Raw genomic sequence first — 26,822 nt, forward strand, 5'->3', positions numbered from 1 at the left:
CTATTTACTTTATTTTGTTAATGGGTTTTGTTTTGTTGTCTGTCTCCCCCTTCTAGACTGTGAGCCCGCTGTCGGGTAGGGACCGTCTCTAGATGTTGCCAACTTGTACTTCCCAAGTGCTTAGTCCAGTGCTGTGCACACAGTAAGTGCTCAATAAATACGATTGAGTGAATGAATGAATGAATGAAAGGATCAGGGGAGACTCCACCTTCGTGTTTAATCCCTGTCTGTGGCTCCCTTTGTCTGGTCCCCTCCCTTCCTTTCTCCCTCCCTTTCTCCCTCCGTTTCTCCCTCCCTTTCTCCCTCCCTTTCTCCCTCCATTCCTCTCTCCCCTCCTCCTGAGATTTTAGGAACAAGTACTACAATGCCACCAAGGCCCTGAAATCTTTAGAGCCATGTGTGTTATCATCATCATCATCATCAATCGTATTTATTGAGCACTTACTGTGTGCGGAGCACTGTACTAAGCGCTTGGGAAGTACAAGTTGGCAACATCTAGAGACAGTCCCTACCCAACAGTGGGCTCACAGTCTAAAAGGGGGAGACAGAGAACAAAACCAAACATACTAACAAAATAAAATAAATAGAATAGATATGTACAAGTAAAATATATAAATAGAGTAACAAATATGTACAAACATATACACATATATACAGGTGCTGTGGGGAAGGGAAGGAGGTAAGATGGGGGGGATGGAGAGAGGGGGACGAGGGGGAGAGGAAGGAAGGGGCTCAGTCTGGGAAGGCCTCCTGGAGGAGGTGAGCTCTCAGTAGGGCCTTGAAGGGAGGAAGAGAGCTAGCTTGGCGGATGGGATGTTATCAGGTGGGAGTGAAAAGGCTGGTTCCTTTGGCCAATTTGTTCTCCCAACTCTGCCTCGCTCCGGGCTGCAGGTTCCAGACTTGTTGCCCGAAAATGCCCCTCTTCTCCCCTAAATCTCTCTGTCTCTCTCTCAGGAGAAAAAAAAAAAAAAAACTCCCCCGCCCCCAAACCTGTCTTTTGTGTGACATTCCAAGGCTTGTACATTTTGTCCCATTGAAACCAGCTTTCCCCTTTCTCCGTTTCTCCGCGTGGTGCAGTCTGTCACCCGAATGATAACTCCTGACCTTGGGAGGCCGGCCACTGGTGTTGCCAAGCCCGTTGTCTGCGCCGTTGCCAGTTCATCCCTGGGAGCCGAGAAGTGGCCATCCCCTCCATTTCCCTTTGGTTGTGTAACGTGCCACTGTAGCGTTTCCTGCTTGCTCCTGTCTGGTCTCAACGCTTGTGTGCTCTCGCTCCTGTCTTTTAGAAAAGCAGTGTGGCTCAGTGGAAAGAGCATGGAGTCAGAGGTCATGGGTTTGAATCCCTACTCTGCCAATTGTCAGCTGTGTGACTTTGGGTGAGTCACTTAACTTCTCTGTGCCTCAGTTCCCTCATCTGTAAAATGGGGATGAAGACTGTGAGCCCCCTGTGGGACAACCCGATCACCTTGTAACCTCCCCAGTGCTTAGAACAGTGCTCTGCACATAGTAAGCCCTTAACAAATGCCATTATTATTATTATGATGATGGTAGCACTGGCCACTCAAAGCAGCGGGGCCCAGCGGATAGAGCAACGGGCCTGGAAATCAAAGGACCTGGCTTCTAATCCCGACTCGGCCACTTTTTTTTTTTTTGATGGCATTTGTTAAGCGCTTAGTATGTGCCAAGCACTGTTCTAAGCGCTGGGGAGGTTACAAGGTGATCAGGTTGTCCCACGTGGGGCTCACAGTCTTAATCCCCATTTTACAAATGAAGTAACTGAGGCTCCGAAAAGTTACGTGACTTGCCTTAGGTCACACAGCAGACATGTGGTGGAGCTGGGATTCGAACCCATGACCTCTGACGCCAAAGCCCGGGCTCTTTCCACTGAGCCACGCTGCTTCTCTAATAATAATAATGGCATTTATTAAGCACTTACTATGTGCAAAGCACTGTTCTAAGCGCTGGGGAGGTTACAAGGTGATCAGGTTGTCCCACGGGGAACTCACAGTCTTAATCCCCATTTTACAGATGAGGCACAGAGAAGTTAAGTGATTTGCCCAAAGTCACACAGCTGACAGTTGGCGGAGCCGGGATTTGAACCCCTGACCTCTGACTCCAAAGCCCGGGCTCTTTCCACTGAGCCACGCTGCTTCTCACTTGTCTGCTGCGTGGCCATGGGCAAGCCACTTACCGTCTCTTTGCCTCAGTGTCCTCATTTGTAAAATGGGGATTATTCATTCATTCCGTCGTGTTCATTGAGCGCTTCCAGTGTGCAAAGCACTGTGCTTAGTGCTAAGTCCTCCCTGCAATGACTGAGAGCCCCAGCTGGTGTAGGGACTGTGCCAATTATCTTGAATCCACCCCAGCGCTTAGTACAGCACTTGGCACACAGTGAGCGCTTGACAAGCACTGTTAAAAAAACCCAATTCTGGCGGGTTAGGTGGCTGGTTTCACTTTGGGGCCATTGCTCATTGAGGACTGACTGCGCTGAGCGAGGATAGGTCATCTGAGTTTATAGTGTGATTCAGCAGCTCAGCCTTTCTATTGTGGGTTCACTCCTGCTGCATGGGAATAGTTAAGCACCATATACAAATGCACTCTTCCTTCCTTGTCTCCCCGCGAGATGGAAATGAAACCGAGGCCCACGTTTTTCCTCCACCAGGCAATCCGTAGTATGTAGTGAGCATGCTTACTGGTTGCAGAACGGTGTACTAAGCGCTTGGGTGAGGGCCATACAGTAGTTGGTTTAGCTCTCTTCCTTCCTTCAAGGCCCTACTGAGAGCTCACCTCCTCCAGGAGGCCTTCCCAGACTGAGCCCCTTCCTTCCTCTCCCCCCTCCCCTCTCTCCATCCCCCCATCTTACCTCCTTCCCTTCCCCGCAGCACCTGTATATATGTATATATGTTTATACATATTTATTACTCTATTTATTTTACTTGTACATATCTATTCTATTTTATTTTGTTAGTATGTTTGGTTTTGTTCTCCGTCTCCCCCTTTTAGACTGTGAGCCCACTGTTGGGTAGGGACTGTCTCTATATGTTGCCAACTTGTACTTCCCAAGCGCTTAGTACAGTGCTCTGCACACAGTAAGCGCTCAATAAATGCGATTGATTGATTGATTGACCCGATCCCTGCCCAAAAGGAACTGGACTCTCTCAAGTGTTCAGTTTGTTTATTTGTCGGGGATTAAAAAAAAAAGCCACCATATATCAGTCCTATTTATTGCGTGCTTACTGTGTGTAGAGCACTGTAGTAAGCGCTGGGGAGAGTACAGTATAGAACAATGAGCAGACACATTCCCTGCCCACAGCTAGCTTACAGTCTAGAGGACAAGTTTACAGTATAGATGCTCATATGTCATCGAGCCTCCTCAGTCCATCACTGCCCGAAACAGTACTTTGAGAGCGGGTCACAGGTGAACAGGTGAATTCCACAGTGGCGGTCTCCAGAGATGACTGGACGTTTCCATCTGGCTTTCTCAATCAATAATATTTAGAGATTACCTATGCCAGCGGCACAGCATTCCGCTAAGTGGTTGAGAGAGCGCGAGAGAGGGAGAAAACACAATCTCCGTCCACAAGGATCGAATAGACTAATATGGGGGGGGTGCAGATCTCAAAGAAATGAGAGGAAGAAGGGCCCAAGGAGTAGAGTGTGTAAATGGATAGGTCCAAAAGTGCGAAATTGATTGGGACAAAAGAGGTTGGGACGGCAGACGTGCTACGATGGTGCAGAGGGCTGCATTGAAGGTAGGGAGAAGACAGATCCATCAGGGAAAACCTTCTAGAGGAGGAGGAGGGTTTTCCGAAGGGCTGTATAGATGGGGGAGACATGCTGTCTGGCAGATTTGACATGGAAGGGAGTTGCAAGGTATCAAGTGCCAGACATCGTGCTAAGCGCTGCACGAGATAATTAGGTTGGACACAGTCCCTGTCCCTCGTGGAACTTACAGTCTCAGGTAGGTGGGAACCAAGAGATCAAGGCGAGGGAATTGAGAACGAGGCACTCAGGTGAGCCCGGGAGATCCGGAGAGGATGAGCTGGGGAATAGTGGCGGGGGAAGAGTGGATGATCGATCTGAGGGAGAAAACTGGTGGACTGCCTTAAGTCAACAGTAAGGAGTCGGTTGGAGGCAAAGATGAATGGGGAATAAGGGGTGTGTATAGAATGGGGGTTTAGAAAGACGATCCGGGCCACAGAGGAGTAGGGAGAGGCCCAAGGTAGCTACAATATCCATTTATTTCTCGTCTTTCCCTTGGGGAAAGGGAGTTCAACAAAGTGATCAATCAGTTGCATTTCTTGAGCGCTTACTGTGTGCAGGGCACCGTACTTAGTGCTTGGGAGAGCCCAACACAATAATATAGCAGACACATTCCCTGCCCACAAGGAGCTTACAGTCTAGAGGGGGAGACAGAAATTAATATAAATAAATATAATACGGATATGTACAAAAGTGCTGTGGATGATTTGAGTAGGACAGGGCATTTGATTTTGCTCTTTATGCGGGGGAGTTGTTGGGGTTCTGTGTAGTAGTGATTAATTGTATTAAGTGCTTACTTTGCACTATATTGAGCACTGGGAAAGTACTCAGGTGGGAATGAGACATAATAATAATTATGGTATTTGGTCCCTGTCCCTCAGGGGACTCATGAGTTGTCTTTTTTTTTTTGTTTGGTTTTATTTTTTACCCCTGCTTTTTTTAGAGGCAACGGTAGAATCAATCATATTTATTGAGCATTTACTGTGTGCAGAGCGCCGTACTAAGCGCTTGGGAGAGTACAGTGTAACAGTTGGTAAACGGGTTCCCTGCCCGCAACGAGTTTACAGTCTAGAGGGGGAGAAGAACCAGTTCATTCATTCATTCATTCATTCAATCGTATTTATTGAGCGCTTACTGTGTGCAGAGCACTGTACTAAGCGCTTGGGAAGTACAAGTTGGGAACATATAGAGCCGGTCCCTACCCAACAGTGGGCTCACAGTCTAGAAGGGGGAGACAGACAACAAAACAAAACATTTTAACAAAATAAAATAAATTGTTCGAAGGCCGGAATTGTTGGGCTTTAGGGAGAGCCCTCCACTGGGGTTGGAGCTCTTCTCACTGATGTAAATGACCGCCTTTATGGGTGGGCCGGGTCCAAGGGGGTCCAGACCTGCCCTGCCCTTCCGCGTGCCTGCCGTGTGAATTCCCCGACAGGAAAAGCTTGCCTCAATTACTGTCACGCGCTGCCAGAGAGGTGTGACTGCCAATCGATGAGGTGACCGTCTCTGGCATTGCTTTGGAGCTGACTTTTTTTTTTCCCTAAGCTCGTAGAGTTAAAATGAGAGGAAGTTTATTATTATTATTGTAAATAATAATAATATGGTGTTTAAGTGCGTACTTATTAGTATGGTACTTGTTAAGTGCTTAATGTGGGCCAAGCACTGTTCTAAGCACTGGGAGGAGGTACAAGTTGATAATAATAGTGGCATTTATTAAGCTCTTACTATGTGCAAAGCACTGTTCTAAGCACTGGAGAGGGTACAAGGTGATCAGGTTGTCCCACGGGGAGCTCACAGTCTTAATCCCCGTTTTAGACTGTGAGCCCACTGTTGGGTAGGGACTGTCTCTATATGTTGCCAACTTGTACTTCCCAAGCGCTTAGTACTGTGCTCTGCACACAGTAAGCGCTCAATAAATACGATTGATGGTGATGATAACCCCCATTTTACAGATGAGGGAACTGAGGCACGGAGAAGTTAAGTGACTTGCCCAAAGTCGCACAGCTGGCAATTGGCGGAGCCGGGATTTGAACCCATGACCTCCGACTCCAAAGTCCCGGCTCTTTTCCACTGAGCCACGCTGCAAGTTGATCAGATCAAACATAGTCCCTGTCCCACATGGGGCGCACAGCCTTATCTCCATTTTACAGATGAGGTGACCGAGGCCCAGAGAAGTTGAAAGTGCCCAAGGTCGTACCGCAGACGTGTGGTGGAGCTGGGATTAGAACCCAGGTCCTTCTGACTGTCAGGCCCGTGCTCTAGCCACTAGGCCATGCTGCTTCTTTGGGCAGTTTATTTGGGGAGGAAAGAGTAAAGCAGAGGGTGGGGGGCTGTCTCTCCTGTCCTTCCTTCCCTCCCACTTCCTTACCCCTCCGAACCTCTCCACCCCATCAAGGTAGTGTGTCTTCAGTCTTACAGTGTAGTGTTTAGAGCATGGGCCCAGGAGTCAGAAGGCCACGGGTTCTAATCCCGGTTTCACTGCTTGTCTGCTGTGTGACCTTGGCCAAGTCACCTCCTCTGGGCCCCAGTTACCTCATCTGTAAAATGGAGATTAAGAGCGTGAGTTCCACGTGGGGCAGGGGCCGTGTCCAACCTGATTAATCGGACACAGAGAAGCAGCGTGGCTCAGTGGAAAGAGCCCGGGCTTTGGAGTTCGAGGTCATGGGTTCAAATCCCGACTCCGCCAATTGCCAGCTGTGTGACTTTGGGCAAGTCACTTCACTTCTCTGTGCCTCAGTTCCCTCATCTGGAAAATGGGGATTAGGACTGTGAGCCCCCCGTGGGACAACCTGATCACCTTGTAACCTCCCCAGCGCTTAGAACAGTGCTTTGCAGATAGTAGGCACTTAATAAATGCTATCATTATTATTATTATTATTAATAAGCTATGTACTTCAGCACTTAGAACTGTGCTTTGCAGATAGTAAGCGCTTAATAAATGCTATCATTATTATTATTTTATTATTATTAATAAGCTATGTACTTCAGCACTTAGAACAGTGCTTGGCACATAGCAAGTGCGTAACAAGTACCATAATTATTCTTTTCTAACTTTGAGGCCACCAAATGCGCTGGCCGTAAATCGATCCTCTAGTTGTTCGCAGCGGTGAGTGAAATATACACTTTCCTCTGCATCTGCAGAAGCGCTTCCCCTTTGCTGGGGTAATCGTGGCGGCGGTGACAGTGTCCAAAAACCTTTATTTAGTTGGGTCTTTATTCCCCACCCCCTGCTCCATCTCTAAAATACATGGGTAAAACAGAGCTGAAAACCAAACACTCTGCCTGCTTTGAAACCACAAAACCTGCTCGGGAAACAGTCGGCGTGGGTGGCCGCCAGCCAAATCCAGCCTGCTCAAGCCAATCCCTTAATGACAAAATGGCAAACGCTAGATGTTCGGCCTTCATTAGTGCTTTATATGGGGCGTGGTAGTGCGGTTTTGGGGTTTTTTGTGTTTTTTTTTGAAGTAATGCATTAGGAACTTGAATCCCCGTTTTCCCCTATAATATTTAGACTGTGAGCCCACTGCTGGGTAGGGACTGTCTCTATATGTTGCCAACTTGTACTTCCCAAGCGCTTAGTACAGTGCTTTGCACACAGTAAGCGCTCAAAAAATACGATTGATTGAATGATTAAGAAGTTCTCCTGGTCTGACGACCTGTCCAGAAATGTTTGGTTGTGGTTGGTCTGTTTTCATCCTGTAGCAAGGGGAAGAGTTTCAGGATTAGTAAGAATGGTCTTCTAAACCAAGACACCTTTCTCCCCTTTCCCCTCCCTTAATAATAATAATAATGATAAATAACGTTGGTATTTGTTAAGTGCTTACTATGTGCCAAGCACTGTTCTAAGCACTGGGGTAGATACAAGGTCATCAGGTTGTCCCACGTGGGGCTCACAGTCTTATTCCCCATTTTACAGATGAGGGAACGGAGGTACAGAGGAGTAAAGTGATTTGCCCAAAGTCACACAGCTGACAAGTGGTGGAGCCGGGATTAGAACCCATGACCTCTGACTCCCAAGCCCGGGCTCTTTCCACGGAGCCACGCTGCTTCTCTGCTTCCCTTCCCTTGTACTTCCCAAGTGCTTAGTACATCATCATCATCATCATCATCATCATCATCAATCGTATTTATTGAGCACTTACTGTGTGCAGAGCACTGTACTAAGCGCTTGGGAAGTACAAGTTGGCAACATATAGAGACAGTCCCTACCCAACAGTGGGCTCACAGTCTAAAAGGGGGAGACAGAGAACAAAACCAAACATACTAACAAAATAAAATAAATAGAATAGATATGTGCAGCAGAGAAGCGGTGTGGCTCAATGGGAAGAGCCCGGGCTTTGGAGTCAGAGGTCATGGGTTCAAATCCCGGCTCCGCCACTTGTCAGCTGTGTGACTTTGGGCAAGTCACTTCACTTCTCTGGGCCTCAGTGACCTCATCTGGAAAATGGGGGTGAAGACTGTGAGCCGCCCGTGGGACAACCCCATCACCTTGTTAAACTCCCCAGTGCTTAGAACAGTGCTTTGTACATAGTAAGCGCTTAATAAATGCCATCATCATCATTATTATTATTATTACAGTGCTCTGCACACAGTCAGTGCTCAATAAATACGATTGATTGATTCCCCTTCTCCCTTCCTCCCCTCCCCTTCCCCTTCCCTTTCCCCCTTCTCCTTCTCTCTCCCCCCCAAGAGCAGGACCCTGAGGGGAGTTGTCTGGGAGGTCTTCCAGGCCCAGAGCAGCCTGCATCCCTTAGAGCCAGGGACCATCCAGATCCCCATTTTGCCACAGAGGGAGGATCCACCTTTGCCGAGATCTTAGCAGCGTGGCTTTGGAGTCAGAGGTCTTGGGTTCAAATCCCAACTCTGCCACTTGTCAGCTGTGTGACTTTGGGCAAGTCACTTAACTTCTCTGAGCCACAGTCACCTCATCTGTAAAATGGGGATCAAGACTGTAAGCCCCCCGTGGGACAACTTGATCACCTTGTATCCCCCCCCAACGCTTAGAACAGTGCTCTGCACATAGTAAGCACTTAACAAATGCCACCATTATTATTATTATTATTATTATCTTGCAAGGACCTGGGTTCTAATCCAGTGGGACATGGACCATGGCCAACCCAATTATCTTATATCCAGCCCAGCACTTAGTATAGGGCCCAGCACATAGTAAACATATAACAAATATGTTATATTTGTTTTATATATATATATACATATATGTGTGTATGTATATATACGTGTATATATGCACACACACACACATATATACATACATACACACACACATACATATATAAATAAAAGAAAAGCAGCGTGGCTCAGTGGAAAGTGCCCAGGCCAGGCTTGGGGGCCAGAGGTCATGGGTTCTAATCCCGGCTCCGCCACTCGTCAGCTGTGTGACTTTGGGCAAGTCACTTCACTGGGCCTCAGTTTCCTCATCTGTAAAATAGGGATTAAGACCCTGAGCCCCACTTGGGACAACCTGATCACCTTGTATCCCCGCCCCCCAGCTCTTAGAGCAATGCTTTGCACATAGTAAGCACTTAGCAAATACCATCATTATTAAATGCCACTTAAAAAAAAAACCACAGCCTCATGCTAGAGCCTGGGGTTTGAGCAGGTGCTCTGAAATCTCCCCCACGAAGAGGAGGAGGTCTTAACCCCAGGCCCTCAACAGCAGAAATTGCTAATAATTGAATTTTGAAAAATCTCACAGGCCACAGAAAAGAGCATCCTCATTTAATTCCCTTGGGGAATTTGTTCTGCCACTTAACCTCCTCCTGCACTTTCAGGGGAAAATGTTTGTGTGTTTGTTTGTTTTTTCAGTCTCCAGCTTCTTGAATGGTTTGTTCAGAAAACCTGTTAAATGCCTGTGGAATAGTAGGGGGTGAATGATAAGAAGCAGCGTGGCTTAGTGGAAGGAGCATAGGCTCGGGAGTCTGAGGACATGGGTTCTAATCCTGGCTCCGCCATCCGTCTGCTCTGTGAGCTTGGGCAAGCCACTTAACGTCTCTGTGCCTGTTACCTCATCTGTAAAATGGAGATTAAGACTGTGAGCCCCACTTGGGACAACCCGATCACCTTTTATCTACCCCAGCGCGTAGTACAGTACTTGGCACATAGTAAGCGCTTAAAAAATACCACCATCACTATTATTATTATGAGACAAAGATTGAAGGAAAAGAGAAACTAGGTGGGTAAAGAGCCTGAGGCCAGGGAGAGTGAACATAGATGTAAATCATCCCTGCTTCCACCCCCAGAGTGGAAATAAGGGTGGGATTGAAGTTCTGGCCTACAAAGAATTGGTGTTTCTGGACTATCCTGTTTTTATTTCATCCATCGGTCACCACTTTGTCTTTGGGGCCTGTGTTCCTTGTGCTCCTCTCACCAAGTGTTTTACAGACCCCCTGATTTATTTCCTCAGCCAGGAGGCCAAACTTTATGTTGGAGACAGAGCTGGTGTTGCCAAAAGTTGGTCCCCTGGGAAACTATTATGCTGTGCTGGGACTGACTGATGGAGAAGCAGCAAGGCGTAATGGATAGAGGATGGGCCTGAGAGTCAAAAGGTCATGGGTTCGAATCCCAGCCCCGTCACTTGTCTTCTGTGTGACCTTGTGCAAGTCACTGCACTTCTCTGGCCCTCAGTTACCTCATCTGCAAAATGAGGATTGAGACCGTGAGCCTCACATGGGACAGGGATTGTGTCCAACCTGATTTGCTTGTATGCACCCCAGCACTTAGTACAGTGCCTGGCACATAATAAGCGCTTACCAAATACCACAAGATAATAATAATAATTGTGGTATTTGGTAAGCGCTCAGTATGGCTTGAGCACTGGGGTAAACCATTCATTCATTCAATCATATTTATTGAGTGCTTACTGTGTGCAGAGCACTGTACTAAGCGCTTGGGAAGTACAAGTTGGCAACATATAGAGACGGTCCCTACACAACAGCGGGCTCACAGTCTAGAAGGGGGAGACAGAGAACAAAACAAAACATATTAACAAAATAAAATAAATAGAATAAATATGTACAAATAAAATAGAGTAATAAATACATACAAACATATATACGTATATACAGGTGCTGTGGGGAGGGGAAGGAGGTAAGGCGGGGGGGATGGAGGGGGGGAGAGGAAGGAGGGGGCTCAGTGTGGGAAGGCCTCCTGGAGGAGGTGAGCTCTCAGTAGGGCCTTGAAGGGAGGAAGAGAGCTAGCTTGGCGGATGTGCGGAGGGAGGGCATTCCAGGCCAGGGGGATGACGTGGGCCGGGGGTCGACGACAGGACAGGCGAGAGCGAGGCACGGTAAGGAGATTAGTGGCAGAGGAACGGCGGGTGCGGGCTGGGCTGGAGAAGGAGAGAAGGGAGGTGAGGTAGGAGGGGGCGAGGGGATGGACAGCCTGGAAGCCCAGGGTGAGGAGTTTCTGCCTGATGCGTAGGTTGATTGGTAGCCATTGGAGGTTTTTGAGGAGGGGAGTAACATGCCCAGAGTGTTTCTGGACAAAAAGACGATCTGGGCAGCAGCGTGAAGTATGGATTGAAGTGGGGAGAGACAGAAAGATGGGAGATCGGAGAGGAGGCTGATACAGTAATCCAGACGGGATAGGATGAGAGCTTGAACGAGCAGGGTAGCGGTTTGGATGGAGAGGAAAGGGCGGATCTGGGCAGTGTTGCGGAAGTGAGACCGGCAGGTTTTGGTGACGGCTTGGATGTGAGCGGTGAACAAGAGAGCGGAGTCGAGGATGACACCAAGTTTGCGGGCTTGTGAGACGGGAAGGATGGTAGTGCCGTCAACAGTGAAATTCAGTCGATGTCATATTTATTGAGTACAGAGAAGCAGCGTGGCTAAAGAGCCCGGGCTTTGGAGTCAGAGGTCATGGGTTCAAATCCCGGCTCCACCACTTGTCAGCTGTGTGACTTTGGACAAGTCACTTCACTTCTCTGTGCCTCAATTCCCTCATTTGTAAAAGGGGGATGAAGGCTGTGAGCCCACCGTAGGACAACCTGATCATCTTGTATCTCCCCCAGTGCTTAGAACAGTGCTTTGCACATAGTAAGCGCTTAATAAATGCTATCATTATTATTATTATTACCTACTGTGTGCAGAGCACTGTACTAAGCACCTGGGAGAGTACAATATAACAATAAACAGACACATTCCCTGCGCACAGTGAGTTTACAGTCTAGACAGGGACAGCAGTAATCAGATTAGACAGTCTAGGAGGAGGGAGAGCAGGTACTGAATCCCCATTTTACTGATGAGGAAATTGGCACACAGAGAGGCAAAGCAACTTCATTCATTCAGTCGTATTTGTTGAGCACTTACTGGGTGCAGAGCACTGTACTAAGCGCTTGATTTACCCAGAGTCATGCAGCAGGCAAGAAGCAGAGCCGGGATTAGGACCCCCGACCCTAATCCCGGCTCTGCCCTTGTCTGCTGTGACCTTGGGCAAGTCACTTAACTTCTTTGTGCCTCAGTTACTGTGAGCCCCCCCGTGGGATAGTCTGATCACCTTGTATCCTCCCCAGCGCTTAGAACAGTGCTTTGCACATAGTAAGTGCTTAACAAATACCATCATTATTATTATCTGCAAAATGGGGATTGACTGACCCCCACGTGGGGCAATCTGATTACCCAGTGCTTTTCATTCAGTCAGTCGTATTTATTGAGCACTTACTGTGTGCAGAGCACTGTACTAAGCGCTTGGGAAGTACAAGTTGGCAACGTAGAACTTAGAACAGTGTTAGACTGTTCTAGACTTAGACTAAGTTCTAGATTTAGACCAAGTCTTAGAACTTCGAACAGAACTTAGAACTGTTCTTAGAACAGTGCGTGGCACATAAGTGCTCAACAAATACCATTATTATAATTATTGTGCCCAGGCTCTTCCCACTGGGATCAAGTGTCCTCATTTCTGGTCGTTAGCAGTAGGCTGGTGCCCGGAATTATTGAGCACCCCCCCCCCCCCCTCCCATGGTCGATAGGCAGCTGGGGCTGGTAATGCCCTTTTCCCGAGACCTGCCCAAGGTCATGACTCAGGAAGTCTCCACCAGAGCTGGCTTGCTGGCTTGTGGCCTTTCCTCCCTTGGCTGTATTTACCAATTATGGAGTCGAGGAGTTCCTGTCCCCTGGAGGTCTCTTTTTAAAAGTTAGAATAGATACCATCTGTTGGGGATCGTTTAGGTGTAGTCCCCTGGGGGGGTGGACTGACGAGGCCACTTCTCTCAGTTCCTTCTATTCCAATTATTCCATGCTTAAGAAAGGACAGAGGGGATTAAGGAAGAAAAACCCTCCCTAGGGGTTGGCCACAGCCCAGATCCTTGGTGTTGCAGAGCTGAGCCAGAATCTTGGGTGGCTAAAGTCACAACTCAAGCCCGAGCGATGCCTGAGAGTGAAATAATAATAATAACAACAACAACAATAATAATAATATTATTAATTATATTGTTATTATTATTATTTTGATATTTGTTAAGCGCTTACTATGTGCAAAGCACTGTTCTAAGCGCTGGGGAGGTCACAAGGTGATCAGGCTGTCCCACGGGGGGCTCACAGTCTTCATCCCCATTTTACAGATGAGGGAACTGAGGCCCAGAGAAGTGAAGTGACTTGCCCAAAGTCACACAGCTGACAATTGGCAGAGCCGGGATTTGAACCCATGACCTCTGACTCCCAAGCCCGGGCTCTTTCCACTGAGCCACGCTGCTTCTCTTGTACGGAGGAAGTTCCTTCCCGTGTCCCTGGGGGCCTGCTGTTCTGGGGGCTGGAAGGAAGGTTGGGCAGCATTATTTGCTGGGCGATAGGAAGAGAGAAACAAATTGATGCGAAAATAGATAATCGCTAAGGAACAGTCAGTTTGCTGTCCAGGCCTACCCCTGGGAAAAAACAATCAATCAGTGGTATTTAGTGAGTGCTTACTGTGTGCAGGGCACTGTAATTAAGCGTTTGGGAGAGTCTAACCGAGTTGGTAGGCATGTTCCCTGCCCCCGACGCGTTTACAGTCTAAAGAAAAGCAGGCTAGATTAAGTGGGCTTGGCCTCTATTTTATTTTGTTAGTGTGTTTGGTTTTGTTCTCTGTCTCCCCCTTCTAGACTGTGAGCCCACTGTTGGGTAGGGACTGTCTCTATATGTTGCCGACTTGTACTTCCCAAGCGCTTAGTACAGTGCTGTGCACACAGTAAGCGCTCAATAAATACGATTGATTGATTGATTGATTGGAAAGTGATCAGTAGTGTGTACCAGTAGGGATACACTAGTTCATTCATTCATTCAATCGTATTTATTGAGCGCTTACTGCATGCAGAGCACTGTACTAAGCGCTTGGAAAGTACAAGTCGGCAACATCTAGAGACGGTCCCTAACCAACAGTGGGCTCACAGTCTAGAAGGGGGAGACAGGCAGCAAAACAAAACACGGAGACAGGTGTCAAAATCGTCAGAACAAATAGAATTATAGCTATAGGCACATCATTCATAAAATAAATTGGTGGGGGATTTACCCACGGCCACCTGGCCAGGCGTAGGTGAGAGCCCCAATCCCAGGTAGTGGTAGCCCGGAATTTGCCAACGTGACTCAGAGTAGCCCAAACCAAGCGGGCCGGGGTGGGCGGTTCCAGCAGCGCTCCTGGGCTGGCATTTTTAGGGCCCAAGGAGGGCAAGGACAAGTATTACCCACTCCCTGGGGACTGGGTGGCTTTTCGGAGTCAGCTGGGAGTGGACTCGCTCGCTGATTGTAATCAGGGTTTCTGCTTTTCTCTTAGCCCGTGGAAGGAATCACTTCCCTTCCCGTAACTCAGCCCGGTCGGGAGGCCACAGCAGAGATCCTGCTCTTCGCAATCGTTTGAGGCTTCGGGCCCCACCCGACTTGCAGGCTGTCAGTTTTCTGAGCCATCGGCTGCCACTGTGAAAGATGGCGGAACTTGGACCTGTTAAACTGGTCTGTTTCTCCCGCTTCCCTCCCCGTTCTGGGCAGGGAGAGTGAAACTGCCGCTCGTCCGGTTGTGTTGAGTCAGTTGCTCCTCTAGATTACCATGTCGAAGGCAGTTCCTTTCCCCGGAACCACCTAGGTAGGGGCCGGGGTGGGAACCGACGAGTGGCGGGGACGGAGGAGGTGGGGGAGGAGAGGAAGAGCAGTGAGAGGGTGGCAGGGCAGGTGCTGGGTGTGGCCCCGGTCAGACCAGCCCTGGCAGAAGTAACAGGGGTTGGGGTAGAGCCTGGTGGAAGAGGGTTGTTCTTTCATTAATAATAATAATAATAATAATAATAATAATAATAACAACAATAATAATGATGATGGTGGTATTTAAGTGCTTACTATATGCCAAACACTGTTCTAAGCGTGGTGTAGATACAAGGTAATCAGGTTGTCCCCCGTGGGGCCCACAGTCTTAATCCCCATTTCACAGATGAGGTAACTGAGGCACAGAGAATTTAAGTAACTTGCCCAAAGCCACACAGCAGATAAGTGGCGGAGCTGGGATTAGAACCCGCAACCTCTCTCCCAAGCCTGTGCTCTTTCCACCAAGCCACGCAGCTTCTGTGTATAGCTTTTTTTCCCAATGGCGTTGTGCACTGCACTAAGCACTGAGATACAAGCTAATAATAAATAATGATGGCATTTGTTAAGCGCTTACTATGTGCAGAGCAGTGTTCTAAGCGCTGGGGAGGATGCAGAGTGATCAGCTTGTCCCATGTGGGACTCACAGTCTTCACCCCTATTTTACAGATGAGGGAACTGAGGCCCAGAGAAGTGAAGTGACTTGCCCAAAGTCACACAGCTGACAATTGGCGAAGCTGGAATTTGAACCCATGACCTCTGACTCCCAAGCCCGTGCCCTTTCCATTGAGCCAGGCTGCTTCTCTAATCAGGTTGGACACGGTCCATGTCCCACATGGGACTCACAGTCACGATTCCCATTTTATAGATGAGGTGACTGAAGCACAGAAAAGTTATGTGACTTCCCCAAGGTCACGCAGACCAGTGCTGGAGCTGAGATTAGAACCCGAGACCCAGGCCCGTGCTCTTTCCACTAGGTCATACTGCTTTGTGCTGTGGGCTCCCTTCAGGCCCACAGGAGCCCAGGCGTGGAGTCTTGGGAGATGGGAGCGATTAGGGAACCATCTCCCCTCTGTTAGCGCTTAAGGGGGGCAGAGGGAGAGGAAGGGGTTCACCCAGCCCGCGTTTGAATCTAGTGCCAGGACTCTTTTCTAAACCAAGTTGCCACCTGGTGATTTTATTTTGGGGCCTGCCGGCGTCCCGTCCCATTAGGCTGCTGACTTGCTGAGCCCTGAGGTCCCAACCTCAGGTTGGGACCGGAAGAGAAAGAGAGAAGCTGGAGGAGGACACAGAGAAGGACACTAACCCTCAGCCTTGGCTCAGATTTCTCTGTGTGGGCTCTGAAATCTGGCCAGTGACACAGTGTCCGGGCAGCTCTCCCGGAAGGGGAAAAGAAGCCCTAATGCCCGAGGGCATTTATTTAAAGCGTGGCACTCTTCTCCCAACCCAAAAAGTGCTCTCCATCCAGTGCAACAAGAGGATTCAGGGAGCTGGCAAGGGCCTCCCGGAAGAATCCTACTCCAAAACTGAGGAGTTGCTCTCTCAGACTCAAGGAGAGCACGGCGGGTCTCTGGGCAGACTGGGACGACAAGGACACAGACACAATAGTCGGAGTGTCTGTTCTGAGACCTCTGTGTCTCCGTCCTGAGCATCCACAGGAGGTGGAATGATGGGAGAGTTCTCTGACCCATCTCCCATGAAAAAGTCATTCGATTCCTTCTCATCTACCCGCCTGCCCCTCGACCTGGGCAGAGAAACAAAATTGGCAAGATGGGCTTTTTATCAGAAAAGCCCAGGAAAGCAGGATCTGGCATTCCTTCCCAGAATTTTCCCCAAAGATTGCCAGGGCTTTGTTGAAACCCAGGAAAAAAACACCACTTCTCTCTCCTCTCAATCTGGGAATTCGTGGCATTGGGGGGGGTACAGGCGTGGGCCTAGAAGAGGTTGGCGGGGGTGGCCCGACTGTTAGTAAGTGAGCAGGGTCCTTCGCTTCAACTGTGATGTTCACGATCCGTCGCCGTGTGTATTGAGCACCAACGGTGTGCAGAGCGCTGCGTTAAGCGTTCGGGAGCGAACTCAAGAACTAGAAGACAGCCCCGAGCACTCAGTCTTTAGTTTGGATGAGTGTCCATGCACTCATCAGTACTGAGGATCTGCTAAGGTCAGAGCACCGTATTAAACCCCGGGACCCGGCAATGAAAATAAAATCTGTCCGAGGCATGTGATAAATGGCAGTAATGGATTCAGCTCCGCTCACAGCATTGCCTCGGAGAGAAGGGGTGCGGAGCGGGAGGCAATTTACCTTCTTCCGCCTGGTCCAGAAGCCCAGCGTTGACCCTGAGGGAAGCCTGGGCCATCAGGGAAGCGGTCGGGCTTACTCAGACCGAGCCGCTCTTCCTTTCCCATGGAGGCTCTGCAGCCCAGATGGCCACTGCCAGCGCTGGTCCGGCCGGTTCCGTGGGGCGGCCGGGGAAGAAAGAGGAAGCTCCTGATGCCCAGTTCCCTGCCGCTCCTGCTAAACCTTACGACACCTCTCTGCACTGGCTGCAGGCAGTCATCTAATCTGGGGGGGTGGCTGGGCGGCCGGAAAGGGGTGGGGAGAGAAGGCAGGTGCCCCTGGCCTGTGGGAGGAGCCGCCACTGAAACATAAATGTTTGTTGGTCTGGTCTCGTCCCTGTTCACCAGCTGTGTTGCCAAACGCTGGCTACCTGATTTCTCCCGCTTCCCTGAGTCTGCACGAGGGCTCGAGTAGCCGACGGGGCACTAGACCAGGGATGGAAGCGTAACCCACCACTCCTGTGGCTACGGAGGAGAGAGCTCTCACGCCCGGCCTCGGCCCCGACATAGGGCACGAAGAGGCAAGACGAGGGCCAGTGAAAGTCAAACTTTGAGGTTGTCTTCATCAGAATGGAGAGATTTTTTCACCTTTCCAGAGCAGGAGTTGCTTCACCGTAGTCAGCAGTGGCATCTGTGACTTAAAATGTCCCTCTCCCTGGGAAAAATTATGTCTATCTTAGGGACAATTTCACCCTTGACTGCTGAAGGCAGGGCTGTTGCCATGAAAACAGTTGGTTGGATCCTGTGCTTGCTCTCTCTCTCCCTCACTCTTAGAGAAAGCTATGTTCTCCCTCTCTCTTTCTCTCTCCCTCTCTCTCTCTCATTCTGAGAGAAAGCTGCTTTCCCACGCCAGCCGTGGTAAACGGACTCTCTACTGTCTCTGCCTTCTCCCTCAGACTGTAAACCTCCCCCGTCTCCCGTAGGCCTGACGGGAGCCTGGGTTCAAAAATCCCTGGCAGGCAGCCAGCCCACCCCTGCCTGGCCTGGGTCGGTCTCACACCCCTCCCTCCCCCAGTCTTCACAGCGGGTTTGATTCGGACACACAAACTGCCGGCCGTGCCTCAAGTGGCCGGAAGAAGGTCTGAGCAGTGGGAACCTAACAGCTCCGCTCTGGGCCGGTGGAGGAAGGGGCTTGGGAACAGGGCGGCACATTTTCTCCTCCTCCTCCTCCTCCTCCCCCTCTCCCCCTCCTCCCCCTCCCCGCCCTGGGCCGAGCAAACCAGAGGGACCGGCTCCTGTGGCGCGGGAGGGAGCGCGCCCCATGACGGCAGTGATCCGGAGGAAGATTAATGGCCGGGTCAGCCTGTGACTCGGGAGCCAGGCCGACCGGGGCAGTTGTGAAGCCGTCCCGGCGTTAGTTGGGAGAGATGATGGCCCAGCCAGGTGTGTACGTCCGAACCCTTTTTGGTTTCTCCCAGCTCGGCTCCGGGAGGGCACTCCGGTTTCTCCTAGAAACTGGGGCGGGGGGTTGGAGGGGCGGCGGGGCGGAAGGCACCGTTCGTCATTTTTCTGGTTTGGGTGCCTTTCCCAACCCTCTGCCTTTAGTTTTACTTGGTGTAGGCGTGACTTCCCCCACCTGGGAATGGAGAGTCAGGAGAGCTGTAACCTCCTCTTTCTGGCAGAGGAATCGGGAGATCGAGAACGGGTGTGAGGTGGGCACGATCTTCCCAAGTGTATGTGTGAGTTGGGGGGGTAGACGGGGGGCGGGGGAGATCGAGAGAGGCCGCCAACAGAGCCAGGATAGTCCGAGGCGGGGGCCCTGACGAGGTAGCGTCCTTTCAGTCCCTGAGGGCCGTCCATTGCCGAGGCACCGGACGCTGAGGCCAAGATTCGCAAAACTGGGAGGGTAGGTTATTTAGGGGTTGGGACAAAGAGTCCGGAGAGGAGGCGGAAGAGGTCCAATTTCACCGCCCGCCCCGGTGGCGGGGCCGATAGCCCCAGACTCCCCGGAGCCCTCGGCTCAGTTGCCACCTGGCGCACCTCCCCCTTGCCAGTTCCCCCAAGAGGGAACTCAAGCTGTCCGCCTGATGGGTGACAGGAGGGATGTGTTTCCTGGCCTGACCCTCCAAGAGTAATCCCCTATTCTCTCCGCCCTGCTCCCACCGAGTAGCAGCATCTGGAAGTTGGGCAACTCTTTGAGTCCGTGGGGAGACTCACAGAAAGTCCCCATGGTGGAGACCGGGTTCCTGATAATGACGGAGGGGGCGAGGGGGTTCTCACAGTGTCAGTCACCACCACCTCTTCCCGAACCTTCCATCCAACCGCTTTGTCTTCCATCGAGGCCAGGAGACTTTGCCCACCAAGACTGTGAAATTCATCCTTGTGGGTCTTGAGGAACTTTGCCCCCCTCTCCCTCCCCGCGGCCATGCCCCAAAAGAACAGCGGAAAAACTTAGCCGTGTCTCAAGGTCACTCGATCTTAAGCGGCATCTGGCCCAGTTTGCTGGTTTGGCGTCCAGTGAGAGGTTTCTGTTTTATATTTGGGTAAAGACTTCTTGGCGGGAGGCCATCATGCTGTGTTCCCAGTGGGCACCCCTCCACCTCTCTCCCCTCCCCCACCAGATTTGGGGTGTACATGGCTGTGCCCTCCCAGTGGGTTGTTTTAATCCTTTTGCCTGTAAACAAGTGGAGCAGAACGGACCTGCCCAGCTCACGTGAGCATGGTTATCTCTCCGTGGGGTGGCTGGCACCGGAGACGGAGATATTGCCGGCACGTGACCCAGCGGAGTTGTCTCCGGGAGGAGTGGCAGGACCCCTACCGGAAACTCAGAAGGAAAAAGGGAGTCTTGGAGGGTTACTCTCGCTCCTTGTGGGGAGAGTAAATCATCATCATCAATCGTATTTATTGAGCGCTTACTGTGTGCAGAGCACTGTACTAAGCGCTTGGGAAGTAAATAAGGAGATGAGATTAGGCCTCCCTCAAGGGAAGGGGAAAACATGCCTTCTATTGGTGGAATGGAGGCAGGTTATCAGTTCGGTTCTTTGTATCCCCTTCGGTTCTGTAGGTGCCCCTCAATTCTCCATGCCTTTACTGCCCTCTCTGTAAGGGCCTAGGGCATCTCAGGCAGTCAGTCCACGAAATACAAAACCTAAGCCCCAAGCCCCTCTCTAGATTGTAAACTCATTGTGGACAGGGAATACGTCTCTTATGTTGTTATATCTTACTCTCCCAAGTACTTAGGACAGTGCTGTGTATACATTAAGTGCTTAATAAGTACAATTGACTGACTCTTCTTGACCCAGTGACCCTGATGGCCAGCAGAAGACAGGTGGCAAGGGGAGGCCGCAGTGCTGGATGAGGCTGTAAGTCTCCCCACCAAAGAAATCCCAAAACCGGAATGGGGAGTGATTCTTTGTGTGTGGCGGGGGGGGGGGGCGGTAATCGACCTTTATCCCCTCCAGCTGTATGCTCCTCAGAGCCCAGCCTCAGCTAAAAGAAAACAAGAGACTTTGGTCAGACTAAGTAGGATTCTGCTCTGTATCAGACGTCTTGTACCTGTGACCCTCAGAACTCAAGCGTGTGAGTGTCTTGTCGGCAAGAACAGTTCTGAAAGCCAGGCTGTAAATTGTGCAGTTTCTTAGTGGGGCTCCTCGGCCTGTCCAGGGAAGGATCTGGAAAAGAGCACTGCCCTAAGCAGTTGGAAGGAGCTCCTTGCGGGCAGGCACCTAGTTTACCGTCTCTGTCGTATTGTCCTCTCCCAAGCATTTAGTACAGGGCTGTCTACACAGTAAGCGCTTGATAAAGGCCACTGGTGATTGATTATAGGTGAAGAGGGGCTCTGGTCCCTTTCCTGGTGGGCTCCTCCTTGGGCAAACGTAGACCCCAAGAGCTGAAGGAGTGTGTAAGGAGCATTGGTCAGAGCTCAGAGCCGTGCAGCTCATCCTCTGGAAAACCCAGACTTTGGAATCCATGCCCTCCCTGGCTAGTTTTCTGGTCTACAGCATAGTAGGGTGGTTTTGAGAGCTGCTTGTCAGCAGTCAGCGTGGGAAATGCCCACTTAAAAGGGAATTCATAGCTTCTGGTTGCCTGACTGATTCTTTAAGAGAAATGGTGTGTGTGTTGAGGGGGGCGGTCGTGCCATCTTGACAGGATTAGGTAGGTGGAGATCACACTTGAACTTGTGCTTCTCGGCGTAAGCAGCCCAGACTTCCTGCCTCTTCCTGGCAGCGGCCTGAGTGGAATTTGATTTGCTTAGGGCTGCCGTGCTTCCCTTCACTCCCGGGGCGAATTTCCAGGTGGAGACCCACAGGCCAGGGTCCCTGCCGGCTCCAGACCGACCAGCAGTCCGTCGTCCTCAGCCTGCGCTTTTGGACATGGGACGGTGCCTGCCATCTGCCTTCCCCCCACTGAACTTCTCAGCGGGGGGATTTTCATCTGTCCACCATCATCATCAATCGTATTTATTGAGCGCTTACTGTGTGCAGAGCACTGTACTAAGTGCTTGGGAAGTACAAGTTGGCAACCTATAGAGACAGTCCCTACCCACCAGTGGGCTCACAGTCTAAAAGGGGGAGACAGAGAACAAAACCAAACATACTAACAAAATAAAATAAATAGAATAGATATGTACAAGTACTGCCTTCCCACCCTTACCAACCACTTAGTACAGTGCTCAGAGCTTTGCACGCAATAAATATGATTGATTGAATGAATGCCACTGAATAACCTCAGTCCCGCTTCCCAGATTGTTCTGGTCAGTTTCCTTCTGCCCTGAGCCTTCCCTTGCCTCAGTCTTAGAAAATAGGACCAATCGGGCCCTGTGTTCCAGATGCAGGAGTAAGTTGAATTCACTTTAGAAAGTACTTGGAAGAAGGAAAGTGCTAGGTAAGTGGAAGTGACTCCGTAGCTGGCCTCTTCTTCTTCCTGCCCAGGGCCGCGAGGTTAGATGATGATGGTATCTGTTAAACGCTTACTATGTGTCAAGCACTGTTCTAAGCGCCGAGATAGATACAAGCTAATCAGGTTGGACGCAATTCCAGTCCCACATGGAGCTCGCAGTCCCCGTCCTTGTTTTCCAGATGAGGTAACTGAGGCACAGAGAAGTTAAGTGACTTGCCCAAAGTCACACAGCAGACAAGTGACAGAGTCAGTCACTTCTGACTCCCAGCTCGTGAATGCTCTATCCATACCAGGCCACGCTGCTTCCGTGACACCCTAGACACTCTGGCCCTCTTAGGGGAGGGCCTAGAGTTAGCACCACTGTTCTCATTCATAAAGGCAGCGTGGCTCAGTGGAAAGAGCACGGGCTTTGGAGTCAGAGGTCGTGGGTTCAAATCCCGGCTCCGCCACTTGTCAGCTGTGTGACGTTGGGCAAGTCACTTCACTTCTCTGGGCCTCGGTTCCCTCATCTGTAAAATGGGGATGAAGACCGTGAGCCCCTCGTGGGACAACCTGATTACCTTGTATCTACCCCAGCACTTAGAACAGTGCTTTGCACATAGCGCTTAAGAAATACCAACATTATTATCATTATTATTATTATAATTATTATTATTATAAAGGCCGAACTTAGGGCTTCTGGGATTTTTCAGTGTCCAACTGTGGTTGGCCTGCATCTACCCGCCATTCCTGGCTCCCCCGGGTCCCCTCACTTTTCCTGTTCCTCTTTCTGAGGTACCAGCAGCCCCCAGCTGGGAGGTGTAAAGGTGGGGAGGTGTGGTGTGTGCATGTGTATACACATGTGCATATAATAATAATGGCATCTATTAAGCACTTACTCTGTGCAAAGCACTGTTCTAAGCACTGGGGAGGTTACAAGGTGATCAAGTTGTCCCACGGGGGGCTCACAGTCTTCATCCCCATTTTACAGATGAGGTAACCGAGGCACAGAGAAGTGAAGTGACTTGCCCAAAGTCACACAGCTGACAGTTGGCGGAGCTGGGATTTGAACCCATGACCTCGGACTCCAAAGCCCGTGCTCTTCCCATTGAGCCACGCTGCTTCAGCTCCGTCCCTAATTTATGATCATTTACGAGAGCCAGGCCCAGGATCCTAACGTCCAGCTCAGTCAGGACTAGTAATCACATTCTGGGGAACTTTCACCCCCCACCTATCCTCCCTCACAAATTTGCAGCATCACTGCTGTTAGCGTCAGTCGTGTCGATGGGCAGATTTGTGTGGCTGGCTGAACTTGGAAGTGTGGGTGCAGGTGGACCTGTTGCAGTGCGGAATAGATCGGGGGTTAGGGGGGCACTTGTTTTGTACTTTTAGACTTTTAGACTGTGAGCCCACTGTTGGGTAGGGACTGTCTCTATATGTTGCCAACTTGTACTTCCCAAGCGCTTAGTACAGTGCTCTGCACACAGTAAGCACTCAATAAATACGATTGATTGATTGATTGTACTTTCCAATAACTGAGTTAAGTGCATAAATACCCAAAACATCATAATGCCAATTATGTCTGTAATTTATTGATTTGCATTGATGCCTGTCTCCCCTTTTAGACTGTAATCTCGACGTGGGCAGGGATTGTGTCTGCTTACTGTTATATTGTACTCTCCCAAGCACTTACTATAGTGTTCTCCACACAGTAAGCGGTCAATAAATGCAACTGACTGACTGACAAGAAATACCACCACTGCCGCTGTTCGGGTGCCCTGACCCGGGCAGATTTTTAATGGTCCGTTATATAAGGGAGAAGAAAACCTTCCTCTGTCGGCCAGAGGCTGGAGGGGTTTTGCCTTATTCAGAGAGCAGCCATTTGGATTGTAAATGGTCACTGAAGCGGCAAGCGGTGAGGCTGGGCGTGCAGAGTCAAGGATGGGTTGTGTCGGCGGCAGGGGCGGCGGATCCGGTAGCTTAGACAGTTGCTGACAGCATTACCGTCACACACCCCGACTCCGGCCTCGCCTACCTAAACCCCAAGCCAAGAAGGCTCGCTCCTCTTTGGTCCTGGGCCGACTGATCCTGAGCGGCCAGCAGTCCTTCCCCTGAAGAGACCAAAATGTTCACCTCCTTCCCCCTCGCCCACCGGGTCCTCCACCGGCGAGGAAGATGTGGGACGTTCTTCCCATTTTCCCACTGAAGCCTGGAAAGGTGCAGTGACTCATCCAGGGTCATCCAGCAGGTGCACAATAAAGCCAGTATCAAGATCCAGTTATCGTAACCCACAGTCCGTCTCCTCTGCCCCTCCTGACCCCAGTGTGTCTGTTCTGCCGGAGCGGTTTAATCTGGGGTCTGCTGATAATCAGGGGTGGGGGGGAGAGGGGAAAATAGGGTTAAACGAACCCAGGTGAGATGCTGTTGCATAAATGCTGAGAGAGGCTTTCCAAGACCCCATGTTTCTTTTTTTTTTTTTTCTGGGTGTTGGCAAAAACCCCAGGAGGAGACTGGAGATTCAGGGAGGAGATGATTCTGCTTGGGTGAGTCAACCGGGCTCCCCAGCTGCCGTTTTTAGTTCCTCTGCCTCTCTGGAAGGAAAGTCGGCTCTGGGGGAGGGGGTGGAGGGGGCCGGCCGTGGAGTGGGAGGCCCAGAGGGTTGAGTTCTGCAGCAGGATGGGAGGCAGGTGTGGCTTAGGGCTAATTTTTGGGGGGCACGGGGGGACCGTTTCATTGACAAGGTTGACCGGTCAGAACGTTGATCTGGAAAGGAAATACCAAAATGAAGTTAGCAGTTTAAGGAAAACTGATCAGTATCCCCCTTTTGGGGGGAAGTCACCCATCCCTTCTCCAAACGGTTAAGGATGAGAGAAGCTGCTGTTGCTCGGTGGTATTCAGTCTGTGCCTGTTAAGACAACAGTGGAGGGAAGAAGCTAAAGAGGCAGAAGGGGAAATGGTATCTTGAGGGACCTGGTAGTTGTACTAATTGCAGGCCCTGGGGAAGAGAAGGCTCCGACAGTAGCAAGGTGGTTAGCAGAGGAATTGGGATCAGGGGAGATGGTACCCTCGCCAATCCGTGTTAAAGTGCCTAAACCCCAAGGTGCCATCCAACGTGCCATTTCCTCCAACACGTGGCGTGGATCTATCTCTGATACCTCCTCCCAACTTCCTTAGGTCCTTTGTCAAGAAAATCTGTACGCTCCTAATAGACCGTTTGTCTGCCGTCTCTGTTATACTCTCCCAAGGGCTCAGGACAGTGCTTTGCACACAGTAAGTGCTCAATAAATTCCACTGATGGATTGACTCCGGCATCCCTAAAACGCATGGCCATTGAAGGGCCTTTATTCCCCTCCCCCTTCAGCCTCACTTCTCCCCCTCCCTCCCATTCCCACCAGGTTCCAACGTGACTCAGAAACAGGCGTCCCGCTAACCCCCGTGAGCCTGCTCCAGACCCTCTTAGAACCCCTCCCGGTTCTGCCATTGGGGCCTTCTCCCCGGCAACGACCGGGATCTCGGGGCCTGGGCTTTGAGGTTGGTTAGCTGGTTCTGATGTAGCAGAATTTGACGACGTGAGCACCCGATGAGGGAAAGAGAGGTGTCCGCTCTATTGGGGTTAGGCCACCCGGGAGATGGGGACACACCTTTACCTTCCTTATGCCTCAGTTTCCCTCCTCCCAAAAAGGAAAGCAAACAGTGCCCTCCCCACCTTCAGGTGGGAGGGCTGTAGTCCTATCAAGGGGAAAGAAGTGAGGTGTACTGAAAACCCAGGATGCAATAGTCAGTCACTTTCCCACCTCAGCTGCAAAGTTTTGGTTTAGAGTCCACCCTTTCATCAGTGTGCTTATTCGTGTATGTATTTAGAACCCGAGTCTCTGGATGAGGAGTTCACCCGTTTTGCCGGCTGTCGGTCGAGCCAGAGCAGGTGAAAACAGGCACCTCTAACTCGTCCCAGGCTCTGCCCAGTTCTGAACTGGGGCTAGCTGTGGGATGCGGTTGGCTCGAAGGCCTTACCCTGCTGAGGGAGGCGACGAAAGGGAGCCCGGACCAGGCGACTAAACCGAAGGGAAGAGCTAAGAGATCAATCGATCCACAGTATTAATCGAGCATCCCTTGGAGAGGACACCGCGACGGAGTTGCAAGACGCGTTCCCTGCCCACAAGGAGCTTATAGTTCTAGAGGGGAGATGTGAAGAAGAGCAGGGGAGACTTGGCCCTGTAAATGAACTTTCAACGAAGCGACAGCGGGGAGGGTGGGTCAGTTGCGGGAAGCCTGCTCCTCTTGCTGAGCACCCCAGAGATCCCGGGGGTCCTTGGCAATCCACCACAGTCAGCTTTCTGCTGGAGCCGGCCGGTGCCGCACAGCAAGGCCTGCCGCTCCCACCTTCCCAGATCGGAGGGCAAAGAAAGAGCAGAGAAGAATGGGCTCAGAAAATACGCTGGGCCTCCTCCAAGAAGATGTAACCCCCGAACTTTTATCCATCATCCAGAAAAATAATCCCCACGGTGAAATATGACCCCACTGTATGAAAGGGGAAACTCCAACAGAGTGACGAACACAGCTACACACCCAGCAAGCCCAGGCAGGGCTGGAACTGGCACCGGAGAGACCGCCGGGCCCCTTGTCTCGGGGAAAAGGCTCTTATCATTCCTTGGCCTGACCTGGCCGAGACGGAAGCTGCTCTAGTTCATGGTGTCCGGAGACTCGAAGAGCCTCCTCCGGAGCCTTCACCGGATGCTGGAAGTTTCTGTTTTGCAGCTGGTCTGACCTTTCAGTTGCCACAATAGGTTAAACACAATCCCTGCCCTCAAGGAGCTTACATGAGGGTGTGTGGGCAGAGGCTACTACTTT

The 26,822-nt window shown here is 50.7% G+C and overlaps 1 protein-coding gene across 8 annotated transcripts in view; it reads left to right on the forward strand.

Annotated features, from left to right (window-relative positions):
• The window catches only part of MARK2 (microtubule affinity regulating kinase 2), an 86,178-nt gene that overhangs the window by 23,560 nt on the left and 35,796 nt on the right, over positions 1 to 26,822 (forward strand). The window contains exon 1 of one of the 8 annotated variants that reach the window (XM_038764104.1): positions 18,427 to 18,539. The exons of the other annotated variants lie outside the window; for them this stretch is intronic. The gene's annotated coding sequence lies outside the window, so the exon portion shown is untranslated. Of the gene's footprint in view, positions 1 to 18,426; positions 18,540 to 26,822 lie in introns of those variants that run through there. 8 annotated transcript variants of the gene reach the window in all.

Source organism: Tachyglossus aculeatus, chromosome 22, assembly GCF_015852505.1.
Source record: "Tachyglossus aculeatus isolate mTacAcu1 chromosome 22, mTacAcu1.pri, whole genome shotgun sequence".
NCBI classification, from domain to species: domain Eukaryota; kingdom Metazoa; phylum Chordata; class Mammalia; order Monotremata; family Tachyglossidae; genus Tachyglossus; species Tachyglossus aculeatus.